The sequence below is a fragment of the Panthera pardus genome, unplaced genomic scaffold (genome assembly GCF_024362965.1).
Source record: "Panthera pardus isolate Hobbes unplaced genomic scaffold, ASM2436296v1 HiC_scaffold_2, whole genome shotgun sequence".
Classification (NCBI taxonomy): domain Eukaryota; kingdom Metazoa; phylum Chordata; class Mammalia; order Carnivora; family Felidae; genus Panthera; species Panthera pardus.
Genome location: NW_026526765.1, coordinates 4775006 through 4789993, shown reverse-complemented (window position 1 = coordinate 4789993; position 14988 = coordinate 4775006). Strand labels below are relative to the sequence as shown.

Genomic DNA, 14988 nt, shown 5'->3' with positions numbered 1-14988 from the left:
GTCCTGTTTCCAGCCCCCACACTGGGAGATTCCTAGCCTTTCTGACTCTCGCCCCCGGCCTCAGAGGCTTCGATTTTTAGTGTCTGACTGGGCTTGTCCCCCTGTAGCTGAGTGAGGAAAAAGCTAACCCTAAAATTAAGCGTTATTTTTAATTAAGAAAATTAAGAAATAAAAGATTATTTCTCACGCAAGTGTTCGGTGGCTTTCTCCACTCTGGACATCCCCACCAACACACACACACACACACACACACACACACACACGCACACACACGCATTCCCATCTACATACATACATGCTCTCTTGTACTGTCTCACACAGACTCACAGATACACACATGCATACACACACATTCACATATACACACATTCACACACCCTCACATCATGTCTCCACACGCACACACAGGTCATGCCCTGAGGGGACTCTTCAGAACTGTGTCTGACTCACGTCCGAGGAAGCTGACACCAGGGCTCCCCGGGGCACCTGAATGCAGAACTCATCAGCCGTGAGTCTTACAGTCCCTGGGCTTACAAAGAGCTTCTGGCAAATCTGTGTGTGGAGACAACGCTGTTTACATTCAGAGGGATCCCATCAAGAAAGAAGACGTTACAGAGGAAAGAGAATAGAAGAATGAGGCCAAGAAGCTGCACAAGAAGTAATAATAAAAGGAAAAACAGATTTCCAAACTTAATGACAGGAACATATGTAAAAAGGCCTGCCATAGAGGGGTTCCTTAATACTGTTAACTTAAAAAAAGTCCCTGTCCCCAATTTAGAATCTATAAATAGTGTTAAGCTTTGAGAAGTGTTAATTCGCCCTCTCAAGAAATGGGAATTCATATGCTTTCCCAAAATATGGACTTTTAAAAGCCAGCAATGATTACAGAAGCCAAAATAAAATATATACCTTGGAATGGATTATCGATCAGAGTGGTTTATGAGTTAAGTACAAAAGTCCTTTGAGAATTTAGTGGCCAGGCATTTCTTAGTTCAATTTGCTGTCATGATTATGCAAAGAAATGTTATTTATACTTTCAATCAGAACCAAAGCTGGATAATTTCTGCAATGATAATGCTGGTGAAATATATTCTACTTAGATCAACAGACTGGAGATTAACATGTAAAGAGTGAAGGCTAAGAAATCACAGCTCCTGCGTGATGATGTTCTTGCCGTGAATATACATACATAATTCAGCAGAGCAGACACCACGAGTAGACCCATGACACTATTTTAATGATTTTTAAAAAGCAATTTTACATGGCTAACAAATTATTAGATCTTTATCCAAGATTTGGAGAAGGTATAGTATTGAAAAGAGAGAATGGCCAACTCTTAACTACCAGGGCAGCTACTGCCGAATGTTTCCAGGCATTAGGAATATTGTCCAATGTGGGGAGGCGGCCCTGTCCATGTGGGGAGGGGACACTGTCCCATGTGGGGAGGAGGTGCTGTGAGCCAGCCTCAGTGCCCAGGGTACGTCTTGACTCCCGCTGGTGAGAGCCAGGCAGTGAAGGACAGCAGGATGAGCTGTCTCTTGGCGACTGGCATTTACTTCAGATAATAAGAATGCGTTGAAGTGATGGGAGTAAAAAGTCATACAATGCAAACAAAATTAGTGAACATTTGAGTCTGGGCAAATCCCACATGCAGTCGTGGCCTGGCCATCCTCACTTACAGGCAAGTGGACACAAGGCCCCACCTCGAGTGGGTTCCTTAAACTCTGATTGATGTTGGTCCAATGTCAGATGCCCAAATGCTCGAAGCTCCCACAGCGATGCTCCAAGTGAAATATCTCAGGTCAGAATTCCTGCCCATGGATTTTTCAACGCTTTCTGGAGACCCCACTTCCTCGAATTGCAGGGGTGCTGACAAGAGTGGTGATATTGGGGTCTCGGGGTAGCAGGGAATGAACTCAGGGCACAGTCAGGGACATCCTAAATGGTTTGGATATGGATGTGTTCTTCTCCCCTCTCACAGTGCTCTCCCGGGACCTGCTCCTGCTGGACAGAACCAACTGACCTTGAGGTGGCCCCAGACCTGCATCAACATTCAATTTTTCTGACTTTATAAAGGAACATGGCTGTGATGGTTAATTTTATGTGTCACCTCGGCTACGCCAATGGTGCCCCGATATTCTGTCAAACACTATTCTAGGTGCTTCTGTGAGAACAGTTTTAGATGAAACGAACATCTAATTCAGTAGACCTTGAGTACAACAGGTTCAACAGACCTTGCGTACATCCATTATGTAGATGGGCTTGATCCAATCCATTGAAATCCTTAAGAGAAAAAGACTGTTTTCAGAAGAAGAGGGAATTCTGTCATCAAACAGCTGTTAGACCTAAACTACAGCACCAACGCGTCTCTGGTCTCCAGCCTACTGGTCTACCTGCAGATTTTGGACTTGCTAGCTTCTGCAATTACATGAGCCAATTCCTTAAAATAAACTCTGTCTATCATCATCTATCACTCCAGCCATCCATCCTATCAATTCTATTTCTCTGGAGAGCCCTAATACAATGGGTACAATGGCGTAAACATAGGATATTATGTTAGGTCTGGTATAGCACTTGGGCGTCAACTTCATTTGTATTTTTTTTAAGTTTATTTATTTATTTTGAGAGAGAGAAAGACCAAGTTGGGGGCGGTCAGAGAGAGAGGACAGAGTGAAAATCCCAAGCAGACTCTGACAGCACAGAGCCCCATATGGGGCTCAATCCCATGAACTATGAAATCATGACCTGAGCGAAAGTTGGATGCTCAACTGACTGAGCCACCCAGGCGCCCCCATTCTCTTTTTTAAGAGAAATCTATAAACAACATACAAGCTCACTCATATTAAAAAAGATTATAACTGACCGTCCAACAGTTCAGATCCTGCTGCTAAATGAAATGACCACACCCTTAGGTTTTTAGGCACGTTAGGATTTGGAATTGTGTATGAGGAATGTGGGGCTGCATTCCTAGCTCACAGGTGATCCTCAAGAAATCTTTGTCATGTAGCCTAATTCCAGTTTTCAGGGGACAAAACTGAGGGTCAGAGAGGCTAAGTTCCTTGCCTTGGGTCCTAACTAGTAGATGGCAGGAGGCCCCAGGGCCCATGGCTCCCCCCCCCCGCCCCCCCCCCCCCTACCGTCTGCTGCCTCAGAACTGCAGCAAGGATGTCTTCCCACAGTCTGGATATTACCTCACAAAAGACCACCCCCCCCCCCAACCTGCTGATGAGAAGAATCTATAGCTAAGAGGTAAAGGATGTGGCCACGAGGAAGAGACTCTGTTGTGTATTATCCAACCTGAGGCACTTCTATCTGGGACCAGTGCTCAACTGAGTGAGACTTAGGTACAACCAGGGTAAACAGGGCTCTCCTGGACCAATGGGAAGGTCTGGTCCTTCCAACTTAGGGGGAATTAACAGGCATGTAGGGCCGTGGGGTGGATGGTATCCAATCTTGCAACAGTGACTGAGGACTAGTTGGAATATTGTTCCTAACCCTTAGCTCGTCTCTATAAAGAATGTCGCATCCCCCTCACCACCACATTTCCTCCCAGAGCAGCCTCCTGGGAGGCGTGTGCGCTCCCCTCACTGGGCTTGGCTGGGCTGTAAGATACTCTGGTCACTGGGATGTGAGTGACCAGACATTTGCTATGGCTGAGCAGAGGCTTCGCATGTGATCCTGTGGTGTGCCCAGGCTCTAGGGCTCCCGCCTTCCTCCCGTAGGAAGAGCACATCCCAGAATGCACTACCTTTTTAGCCCGGGTTCTGGAAGAAGACCGGAGTTGTGCCAAGCAGAGCCCAAAAGAGCCAAGTGAAGCCAAGTCATGGCTGCCCCGTCCCTGCCTTGTGTCTCATCAGCAGGAAATAACTGTTTCTGGCGCAAGCCATTGACATGTCGAGGCTGCTTATTGCCACGGCAAAAGCTGAAAAGTACAAATAATTTGGTTGCAAGTCTTATTTTTTCCTGGTTGTCGGCTGTTCTTTTTCCCGGGTAAACTCTGTCAGTGATCTCCTAGGAGTAATGAGGGGCTGATGATTGTCATGTACTGTACTCTCACATCCCCGAATTGGGCATTCTTTGTGTCTTACAGATGCCCGTGGATACAGGTGCAAGGGTCCTCTGCTGGAGACCTCCCCGTGGGGGCTCCACCGTGAATTTCCTCCAGCCGGTGAGCACAGAAAGTGACTGAATTCAGGGAGTGTGGTGCACGGAATCTACAGCTGGGCTGCAGAAGGAGCTTCTAGGCAGGAGTCCCAGAACCCGCTCCTGAGCCCAGAAGCCCCTGCTCTGTCTTGTTCTGGAAGGCTTGGCCACTCCAGCCGATGCGGATGGCGTGGGAAGCTGTCCACAGCTCTAACGCTCTATCCCCGCTCAGGGCTGCCCCGCAGGGTGGATGCCACAGGCCTTCCCTTCTCCCTGCCACCCTTCTCCCTGCTGAACTCCATTTCAAGTTGATCTCTCATGTGACCTCTTTTCATGGGTGGGACGTTGTCTTCTGCGGGCAAGTCTGGGAATCGTTAAGTCCAGTTTTGCAGCCTCTCCATGAGACGATGACAGACTACCTGTATAGATGTCCATCTCGTTTCTCTTTCTCTAGGTGTCTCTTCCTCTTCTACTCTCATTCTTTCTTCGGTGCTGTAATTACAAATATGGAGGGCACCTTGACATGCCCAGCTAAGCCACCGCCTCCTTCTCTGCACTGCCAAGCACGAAGCATCTTGGATGAACAAGGCTCTAGCTATGTTTCTCAAGAGGGTACTGGTGGTATTCTGGGAGGAAAACCCTTCCTTGTGGGGGACAGTCTCACAGTTGTCAGCATCCTTGGTCCCCCACCTACTGTGTGCCCATAGTGTTTCCCTGGTAGCAGAATACTGCTCCCCCGCAAAGGTATCTCAAACTTGTATGTTAGGTTGTGTGGCGAGGGGGAATTAAGATAGCAGATGGGAACAGGGTTGCTCATCAGTGGATCTCACAGTTGGAGGAGTAGCTCGGATTCTCCAGGTGGGCTCAGTGCAATCACCGGGTTCTAAAACGTGAGAGCAGGAGGCAGGGGGCTCAGAGGCATAGAAGGAGATGTGAGGACAGAAGCAGAGGTCAGTGTGACGTAGCTGCTGGATCTGAGGCCGAGGGACAAGCTGTGAGCTCAAAAATGTGGACAGCCTCTGGGAGCTGGAAAAAGCAAGACTTCAAGTTCTGCCCTGGAGTGTCCGGGAGGAATGCAGCCCCTTAACGCCTAGGTTTTGGCCCCCTCAGGTTTGTGTCCGAGGGCTGCCCTCCAGAATTGAAGAGAACGAGTCTGCATGGTTCTGAGCCACTGTTTGTAGCAACAGGTCTCCAAACTGTCCCCGGTAAACAGCAGTCCTTGCAAGGAACCATTTTATTTGGTGTTGAGAAGGTAAAGTAGCAGGAAAAGCTTTCAAATTCCCTTGCAAATAGCTCCTTCCCCCGCCCCTCAGCCTGCCTCTCCCCTTAAAGTGCACACACGTCACTTCTCCCCCATGGGAAGGCTTTGCTCCGGGAGACCAGATGCCCCTGCTTCCCCAGGGCCCCAAAGACGAGACTTCTCAGCCTTTAAAGAGTGAGTCTTTAACTCTTTCACAGGGATGGCAATAACGAATGTGAAGGCTTTGAAAGCTGGCCGAGTGTTGGGTTGGAACCGCTCCTTCTGACTCTCTAGACTTTTCCATCCCAAGACGCAAGAGAGATGACCAGCCCATAAGCTCAAGCAACAGACAGGTATTGTGTGCCAAGGATTTGCTAGACCTGTAAATGCGGACACGGGTATGCGGCCTACCTCCAAGCCTCATCTGAAGAAGACAGGTGGGCGGTGTACCCCCATATCCTAGTCCGCCACTGGTTAGCTTGCCCGCACCGATGCCGGATCTCAGGCCTCCTTCTCAGGGCTCCTCTGCTGGAGACTAGTGTATTACTGGGGTTTCTAGGGAGCAGCCCATGTGCACTGACAAATCCAAGACACCACTTGGCCCTCCTTCTCCGAGTATGGATGGCACCACTTACCAATCTTCCCCACTGAAATGCGAGTTAGCAGGGGGCAGGAACTTTGGCAGATGTGTTCCCCCAAAGTGTTCTGCCTTGCCCTGGGGTGAGAAAGGAGAATATGGCAAAAATGTATAAAGAATCTCATATCTCCCTGCCCATGATGATTAATTGTGTGTGTCAACCTGATGGCTAAGAGGTGCCCAGGTAGCTGGTAAGACATTATTTCTTGGTGTGCCTGTGAGGGTATCTCCAGAAGAGACGGGCATTTGAGTTGGTAGCCTGAGGGAAGACCACCCTCATCAATGTGGGTGGGTATCATCCAATCTGGTGAGGACCCGCATAGACCAAAAAAGGTAGAACAAGGGCAAATTTGTTCTCTGCTCGAGCTGAGACATCCACCTTCAGATCACTGCGATTAATAGGATGCCACATTACCCTACCTGTCCTAAAGATATTGACTTTTTTCTCTCTCTTACTCCAAAAGTCCAAGGTAAGTAGTCCAGTGTGGTGGGGCAGCTCTGCTCCACTGGGCATTCCAGGACTCATGCTCCTTCTGAGTCATCATTCCTCCATCCTCGAGGGCCCCAATGCCACTGGCGGCCTGAGGCGATTTCCAGATGAATTCACTTTATTTATTAAAACAAAAATTTAGAGTTTATTTATTTATGAGAGATAGAGACAGTGCAAGTGGGGGAGGGGCAGAGAGAGAGGGAAACAGAATCTGAAGCAGGCTCCAGGCTCTGAGCTGTCAGCACAGAGCCCGACGTGGGGCTCGAACTCACACACCGTGAGATCATGACCTGAGCCGAAGTCGGGCACTTAACCGACCAAACCACCCGGGCACCCCCACCATTCACTTTAAATGGATTAAAATACAGTAATTTCAGTTCCCCGGCTGCACTAGTCACATTTCAAGTATCCAGCATTCACCATCTGGGTCAGCACAGATCTAGAGCTCACTTCCTTCCTTCCTTCCTTCTTTCTTCTGGTGTCAGACCCACACCTTTCTGGATGGTTCTTCCAGCCTTTTCTGGTTCCCTCCTCATTTCCTCTCACAGATATTTCCCCTAAAAAAGTTCTTGCATGTTCAATCCCCTCTTGGGACCCTCTTCTCAGAAGACCTGTTTGAAGAGCAGTACTGCCACTTTTAGAAGGTTAAGGAGGTTAACAGGGCTCCTGCTGTCCCGGGCATTCACTCACCATGTCCGTTCAAACTTGTATCGACCCACATCGTGTCCTCTCTTAGCTCTATCTTCCATAGAAGAGAACTGTAAGATATTTTTACTTAGTTTCCTGACAAAATCTGCTTCCTATTTGCTTATTTCAGATGCTCTTTGCTGCTGGACAGCATCCCAGTTCTCGGTCTTTCTGGATCAGAACTGGAAGTAGGTATTTCAGGTCCACGTGCACTGTGACTTCCTGCCAGGCGAGGCTTTGTTTTCTGGATCATCACAATTAGAAGAGCATCCTTGAGCACAACTCATTTCTCTCTGGGGCGTTTAAGACAACCTTGGACTTCAGCTGGATGTCATTAATTTTTACACAGGGCTATGAGACATCAGGCCTCCCAGGGGTGCTAGAAGAACTAGCAGGGTAAAAACAGGTACAAAGTCTTAACAGTTTATGTTCCTCTGTTTGTATGACTTGCTAAAGAGTTAGATGCCTCACTCTATCCATCCCTAATTCTGCAATGTTATCCTGCCCTCTCTTGAATTTGTGTCATGTTTTTCATAGAAACTTGATTATGAAAGTTAACTGCATGCTTGCATTTCCTGATTGGGTCATATGCCCATCTGTAGGCCATACGAGTATAATCTTATCTTGTTGCTTTTCAAATCTTGGTCACAGGTTGATTACACAGAATTCTAGATAGATCCGCAAACGTTGCATAGAAAAGAAAACAGAAGAACTATCTTAGGGTTTCTCAATAGTTCTTAGTGTGAAAACATGAGACAATTTCTATTTTTTATTGCACGAGGCATGCCCTCTCTTTGACATGTGAACCTAATAGAATGAATGGAGTATCTGATTGATTTCAACACTCATGCGCTAATGTGGAACTTGGGGGAAAAACAGTATCAGCATCCTCTACCAACTGGAATTATTCCGCCTCCCAATTTTGTATTTAGCAAAAACTTTCTGGCTCACATTTGGCCATGTATGGTTCAAATTATAGTAGCTTCCTCTTAGGGTTATGAAGAATAAATAAAATGATCTGTATAAAATGCTCAGTAGAGTGCTAGATATTACCATTGTATGATCATGACCACCATCATCACCATCAAAACAACAGAGTTGCAAATCTTCCCTTCTGCTAGAACTGCTAATCTGCTGAAATCCACAAAATGAAAAGCAGAAACCACTTATTTCGCCCTCTCGGTACAATAGCTGCTTTTTTTTTTTTTTAATTTAACTTAAGCTGAATCTGGTTCTCAGAATAAATTAGAGTGAATGGCAAAAAATGTCCCAAATGGCATCAGTAAGGGTCATGAGTGCTGATAGAGGAATAATGGGAATGAAAAAAAAAAAGGACGATAAACACAGCCTCCAGATCCCAAGGTCACGAAGTATTAGAAGTTAGGAAATTTCCCAGGGGCGGACCAAGTCAGCTTCAGAGGGAAAACAAATGGCCAAGTGTACGGGCAGCAGCACTCTGTGGGTTTCTGCAGGCAGCGTCCTAACAGGTACATCTTCTGACTTGCTGGGATTTTCTGACTTAATTCCATTTACATCTGGAGCCTGGGGTGCTTCCATTTCAAAACATTTCTTACCACAAATCAACAGCACTCAGGATACTAAGTAAAAAAGCAGCCACTGTTTAGTTGTTTAAGGAGACAAGGGAAAATTTTGGTGCCGGGTTTCATGGGTTGGAGATGCTTTGGCTTCCAGCAGAGAACAGTAATCAACAGAACAGTAATTTTGGATTAAATGATCCAGAAGAACTTTTATTTTATTTTATTTTATTTTATTTTATTTTATTTTATTTTAGAGAGAGAGAGAGCATGCATGCATGAATGGGGGAGGGGGCAAAGGGAGAGAGAGAGAGAGAATGAGAACCTTAAGCAGACTTTGTGCTCAGTGCAGAGCCCTCAAAGGGGCTCGATCCCATGACCCTGAGATCATGATCTGAGCCAAAATCCAGAGTGAGACACTCAACCGACTGAGCCACCCAGGTGCCCCTAGAAGTACTTTTTAACTCTCTTGTATTTAATGGACCTCAATGGTTCCATTTGGGATGGTTTTAAAAGTCTGACTTTACAACCTTCCATTTCTTTTTTTTTTAAGTTTATTTATTTATTTTGAGAGAGAGAGAGAGAACAGGGGAGGGGCAGAGAGAAAGAGAGAGAGAGAATCTCAAGCAGACACTGCACAGACCCCAATGAGAGCCTCGAACTCACAAACTGTGAAATCATGACCTGAGCTGAAATCAAGAGTCAGAGGCTTAACCGGCTTAACCAGGGCACCCCACAACCTTCCATTCTTGCTCTCACTCTAGCCCATGCAAACAGGAGGAGAGGGGAAGGAGAAAAGTCTATGGGGATGAAATTGGTAATTGGCAGACTAATCACGGATCACAAAAGTGTCGGGACTGATAGCACGGTCGTTCTCATCGCGATCTGGCCCTGAGTTAACCACCCTGTGGTCACAACACAGAAAGCTAGGGCTAGTGTTCCTGAACAAAAGAGGAAGGTGTTAGGGGTTGAATTTTTTCCCCCTCGCCCAAAGATACCTAACACCCAGTACCTCCGAATGTGACTTTATTTGGAATTAGGGTTCTTCCAGATGTAATCAAGTTAAAATAAGGTCATTTGGGTGGGCCCTAACCTGATCTGACTGGTGTCCTTATAAAAGGGGAAATTTGAACACAGACATACAGGGCAAGTGTTGTGTAAACATGAAAGCAGAGATTAGGGTGATGCTTCGATAAGCCACGGAATCCAAAGATTACCAGCAACCGCCAGAAGCCAGGAGAGAGGCATGGAACCATTCTTCTCACAGCCTCAGGACCCAACCCTTGCAACACCTTGATCTTGCACCTATAGACTCCAGAACTGTGAGGCAATACATTTTTCTTGTCTAAGCCCCCTGTCTATGATATTTTGTTACAGCAGTGCTAGGGAACTAATACAAAGGGTAGCATGATCACAAACTCGGGGCACCTTAATTAGGAAGGACCAGAATAGCAGAGCAGAATAGGAACCCCGCCTCAGGACAAAGCTGCTCTTAGAAGCTGGCCCCATGGGGGGCTATCGATGCAAAATTCAGCAGACAGCAGAAAGCACTCAGGAAGCGCTGGATAAAAGAACAGCGCAAATACAGGACAGGGGCGTGGCGGAGGGGCCAGAAGTTAAAACCACAGAAGCACAGATTTCTCTTAATTATTTGGAAAGCAAGTTGAGGTTCGGGTCTACCCAACAGGAGAGGGCAGCTTCCTGAGGGGTCACAGCCATAACAGGAAAACAGGCGTTTGGTTTCCTTATGCCGATTTCTTGGTCTCCTTTTCCCTCGGCCTTCGGATGATCAAAAATCATTTACAGAGTTAGTTCGCCTATGTTTGGGACACTGGGGGATGTGTAAGTGTAGAATGCTTAAATACAGCTGGGATGCTGAAGCATGAAACACCCAGGAGTGTTAAGGACAATTCAGGGGCCACACGGAAGTTCAGTGTCAGAAGAGGCAGACAGCGATCGCTTTGGCAGCACATACGCTAAAACTGGAACGATTCGGAGAAGATCAGCATGGCCCCTGCTCGCGGATGGCATGCAGATTCCAGAAGCCTTCCACATTAAAAACAGAGGCTGATGATAGGGAGGCCACAAATGACAGCAAGGCTACGTCCATGGTTGCCGTGCAGTGGCCCAACTCCAGGGCGATGCTTAATAGTTGGGGCGACCTTGGACACCCTGGCTGTGTCCATAACTCTGATGGAAATGTTCCTGAAATTTCCTGGCTATGTCCGATGGCTTCAGGAAGTTTTTCAAGACTGTCCTTTCTTAGATTTAGAAAGTTTCTTTCATTCTCCGGTTTCCCAGAAGTGTTTTTGTGCTTGTTTTTGTTTTTGTTGTTGTTGTTTTTTTAGATCATAAATCTGGTTGGATTTTTTCAAATGTCTATTTTTTTAAAAATCTACCTGACATGTGTTTCTCCTTCAGTCTTCAATGGACTTAGTTATATAATAGATGTTATGGTGGTGAACCTTTCCTGCAGTCCTAAGAAAGGCCCAATAGATCATTCTTTTTTTTCACTGTCAGGTGGGACAGGTTGTATTTTCCAAGAATGGGCTTCAGTAATATCTCCTACTTTACCTGCTCTTCCAACAGTATGATTTCTTGCCTCTCCCACTGATGGATCGCCTTCATGGTCCTTCCCTGGGAATCTAGCTATGCCACAGCTGTGGTGGAGGTGGCATAGTGGGACTTCTGAGGCTAGGTCATAAAAGGTTCTGCCCGCTTCTCCTGAGCTGTGTGCTCCCGGAACCCACTGGCATGATGTGAGGAAGCTCCAAAGCCCACAGAGAAGCACGGAGGTGAGCTGTGGTCTCTGGCTTACCGTCAGCTAAGCTCTCAGCTCACATCCACTACCAACGTGGTGGCCATGTGCGTGAGATCCCTCAGTCCCAGGTAAGCCAGCCCAGCCGATGTGACAAGGAACAGAGGCAAGCTGTGAATGCCATACACAGCCCACACCGCAGATTTGAGAGCAAGATAGAGGATGGTTGTATTTTAAGCCACTGAGTTTTAGGGAGGTTTGTTAGGCAGAAATAAATGATAAGTGATACATAATAACTGATTTTCTGCTATTTTATTTAGGATTTTTGCATTTATTTTCAGAAGGAGAATTGACTGATATCTCTTCCTTTCTCCCTTCCTTCCTTCCTTCCTTTCCTTCCTTCTTTCCTTCCTTCCTTCCTTCCTTCCTTCCTTCCTTCCTTCCTTCCTCCCTCCCTCCCTTTCCTTCCTTCCTCCCTTCCTTCTCTCCTTTATTTCTTTCCACTGCCCTTGTTGTCTGCTTTTTAATATCAAAGTTATATAACCCTTTAAAAATGAGCTGGGATGTATTCCTTGTTTTTCTAGTCTTGGAGAGCATTCAGGTAACTTGGAAATTATTTTTCCTTCATGTTTGATTAAAAAGAGATGAACTAGTGTAAAAAGCTGTCTGGGCTTGATACTTTTCATTTCTTTGAAAGAGATTTTTTTTGTCTACTGGCCAGCTTATTGAAAGATTAGGATCTATTCTGATTTCCTATTAGGTCAAATTAGGTCAATTTTCATAAGTATCCTAGAAAATTGTGACATCCTCCAAGGTTTCAAAACAGGGACATATAAGTTTCATTGTAACTCAATTATGTCCCCTCATTCATGTATAATATTGTTGATTTTCTGTCTCTTGGCCTCCCTGATGGGACTGGCTGGAAGTATGTCTGTTTGATTTTTATTCATCTTTTCAGCTATAAGCTTTTTTTTTTTACTGCTTATCTTTTGGCTTCTAGTGAAAGTAGAAAGAAAACGAATGAAATCGCTTTCATTTTCATCATTACCTGTCTTTATCACTCCTTTCCATATAATTTCTGGGCTCATGATTTCTCTCTTCCTTTTTTTTTTTTTTTGTTTTGTTTTTTTACTTTTTGAGTTGAACCCATAGCTTATTATTTCTGGGCAATTTCCCCTCAAAGTATAGCTTTAGAACCAAAACAGACGTTTGATGAGAAAGGCTTGTCATTCAGTTCCAAATATTTTACACTTTCCCCTGTAACTACAATTACCATGGCATGTATCAACCAGATGGAGACATCTTTGGTGGTGAATGGAAGAGGTGCCATTAGCAATCACCAGGATGACAGTCAACCAGTGGGTCTTGCCCATGCAAATTCAGATGTATGGACACCCATAGATTATTTCAGAATGTGTTTTGGTTTTCAAGTGTGTGTGTGTGTGTGTGTGTGTGTGTGTGTGTGTGTGTAAAGAGCAAATAACTTCATTGATTTCTGTTATAATTACACTGAAGTCAGAAAGTCGGGTCTATGTAATAAAATTTGGAATTTGCTGAAACTTCCTTTGTGGTCTAGTGAATGGTCCCATTTTTATAAATATACCACATGTGCTTGGAAACAATTTGTTTTCAGAGTTCCCTGTTCTCACAGATCCCATTAATTAGCCCTCTTATTCAAATCCTCTCTCTCTCTATCTATATATCTACTTCATATATCATGTTCTGATAGAGGTATTCCAAATCTCCTGTTATGATTATGGATTTTCAATGATACCGCATTATTTATCGATTTTTGTGCTAGATATCATAAAGCTGTTTTGTTAGTTGCTTATAGATTCATATTACATCATCTTTGTGGTTTCTTCCCTTTGTCAGGAAAACGATCTTTCCACCTTTTATGAATTTTTGATTTTATATGCTTTCACAACTTTCATTTGGTTGCTGGCATATCTTACTGTATCCTGTCTCTTTCCTTCAACCTTTCTGTGCGTTTGTTTTAGGTGTGCCCTTGAAAAACCGTGTACCTAGATTAAAACAGCAAGCATAACATCAGCAACGTACGGCACTTCCAATTTGAGAGTCTGTTTTAAAACTAAATAGTTAAATCTGCTTACATTTATCCTGATCACCAACACATTTGTCCTTCATTCTTTCACCTTATTGTAGCTTCTTTTCCATGTTTGTTCTTTGCTTCGCATATTCTCTTTTTCTTGCCTTCTATTGAATTGATCATGTGTTCCTAATTCCCTTTCACCTGACCAGGTTGGACATTATATATTCTACTAAAGAGGGAACCTTAAATTTTTAAAATAAATACTGAACAAATTCTAATTTCCCATCAATATCTATCACTTTCTTATGAAATGGAGGACTGTTAACTTCGTATCCTGATCTCTCCCCAATCATCTTTTTCTTCTTTGACAAATATTTAATTTCTGCCTTGTCTGACAATCCCCCTGAAGTTAGTTGTTGTTGAATGGGGAGGGAAGTATTTTACCTAATATTTCTGTGTACTCAGAGCAGAACAGAGGCTTCCCATGTAAGTTTCGTACAGCACATCGATTGGAGTCCCTGATTTCAGTACGTTTGACAAATCAATTACCTTCACTGGGTGCCCATTTTTGGTCACACCTGGGAGAGAACATCTAGAAAAGGAGCTACCTCATTTTGCCTAAGACTCTAGGAACTGAAGAGTGAGGACGATGCATATTATGATATTTAGTAAAGGAGGAAATCACTGTAGTCTGAAGAGTCCAGAGCTAACCACGGTTAGTCCTAGAAGAATGGGCAGAAAAGTTTCTTAAGAACAAGAGGGATGCGATCAAGATGGAATTTCCTAAGATCAGTGAGCAGCAGCTTACCACAAGCTCCGTGCAGGAAGGGTTATTCTTTATAGATAGGGCAGTTTCATTAGAGCTGGCAGGAGTGGGGGAGGGCCTGCCTTCGGTAGGTGGCAGGAGTTAGGGAAGGAAGCGCTGAGTGGGAGGTGGTTGGACAGAAGAATTTCAGGAGGTGGATGCTAGCTGCACACGAGAGGAAGGAAGGGGGGCCGGCGCTGACTGCAAGGGTTCCAACAGCGGGGCAGGGAAACTACCTTTGTTGGGCCTTTCATGGAAGCTTTTGGATTTCCATCTAGGTGGGGGTTTGTGAAGGTGCTGCCCTGTATGGTGCATGGAGATGACTGGCCTCTGGTGGGACTGGCGGGAGTTAGTGCTGGAAGGCCTCAATTGTGACGCCAGGCTTTAGTCACCCTGAGCTGTCCTGGCTGCTCGTGTACTCATTTGGGGAAGGCAGATAGTTCGCTACTGGGAAAGTCGCAGGTCCAAAGCCCAGCATGAGCTGACTTTCAGTGCCAGGGCCAAGGCTGGGTGGCTCCAAGAGGGCCTGGGCCTGGCTGAGGGAGGCCAGCCTCCAGGGAAGCAGGTGGGGGTGGGGGGGGTGGGGTGCCTGCTGGACTCTGCAAATAAAGAAATGCAGGAGTGAGTGGTATCCGAGATC

The 14988-nt window shown here is 45.5% G+C and overlaps 1 non-coding gene across 1 annotated transcript; it reads left to right on the top strand.

The window, feature by feature from the left end:
• Positions 1 to 10684: 10684 nt before the first annotated feature.
• LOC128778431 (U6 spliceosomal RNA) lies at positions 10685 to 10791 on the top strand. Its single transcript, XR_008424020.1, has one exon. It is a non-coding gene; the product is annotated as a U6 spliceosomal RNA (small nuclear RNA).
• The last annotated feature ends 4197 nt before the right edge of the window (positions 10792 to 14988 follow it).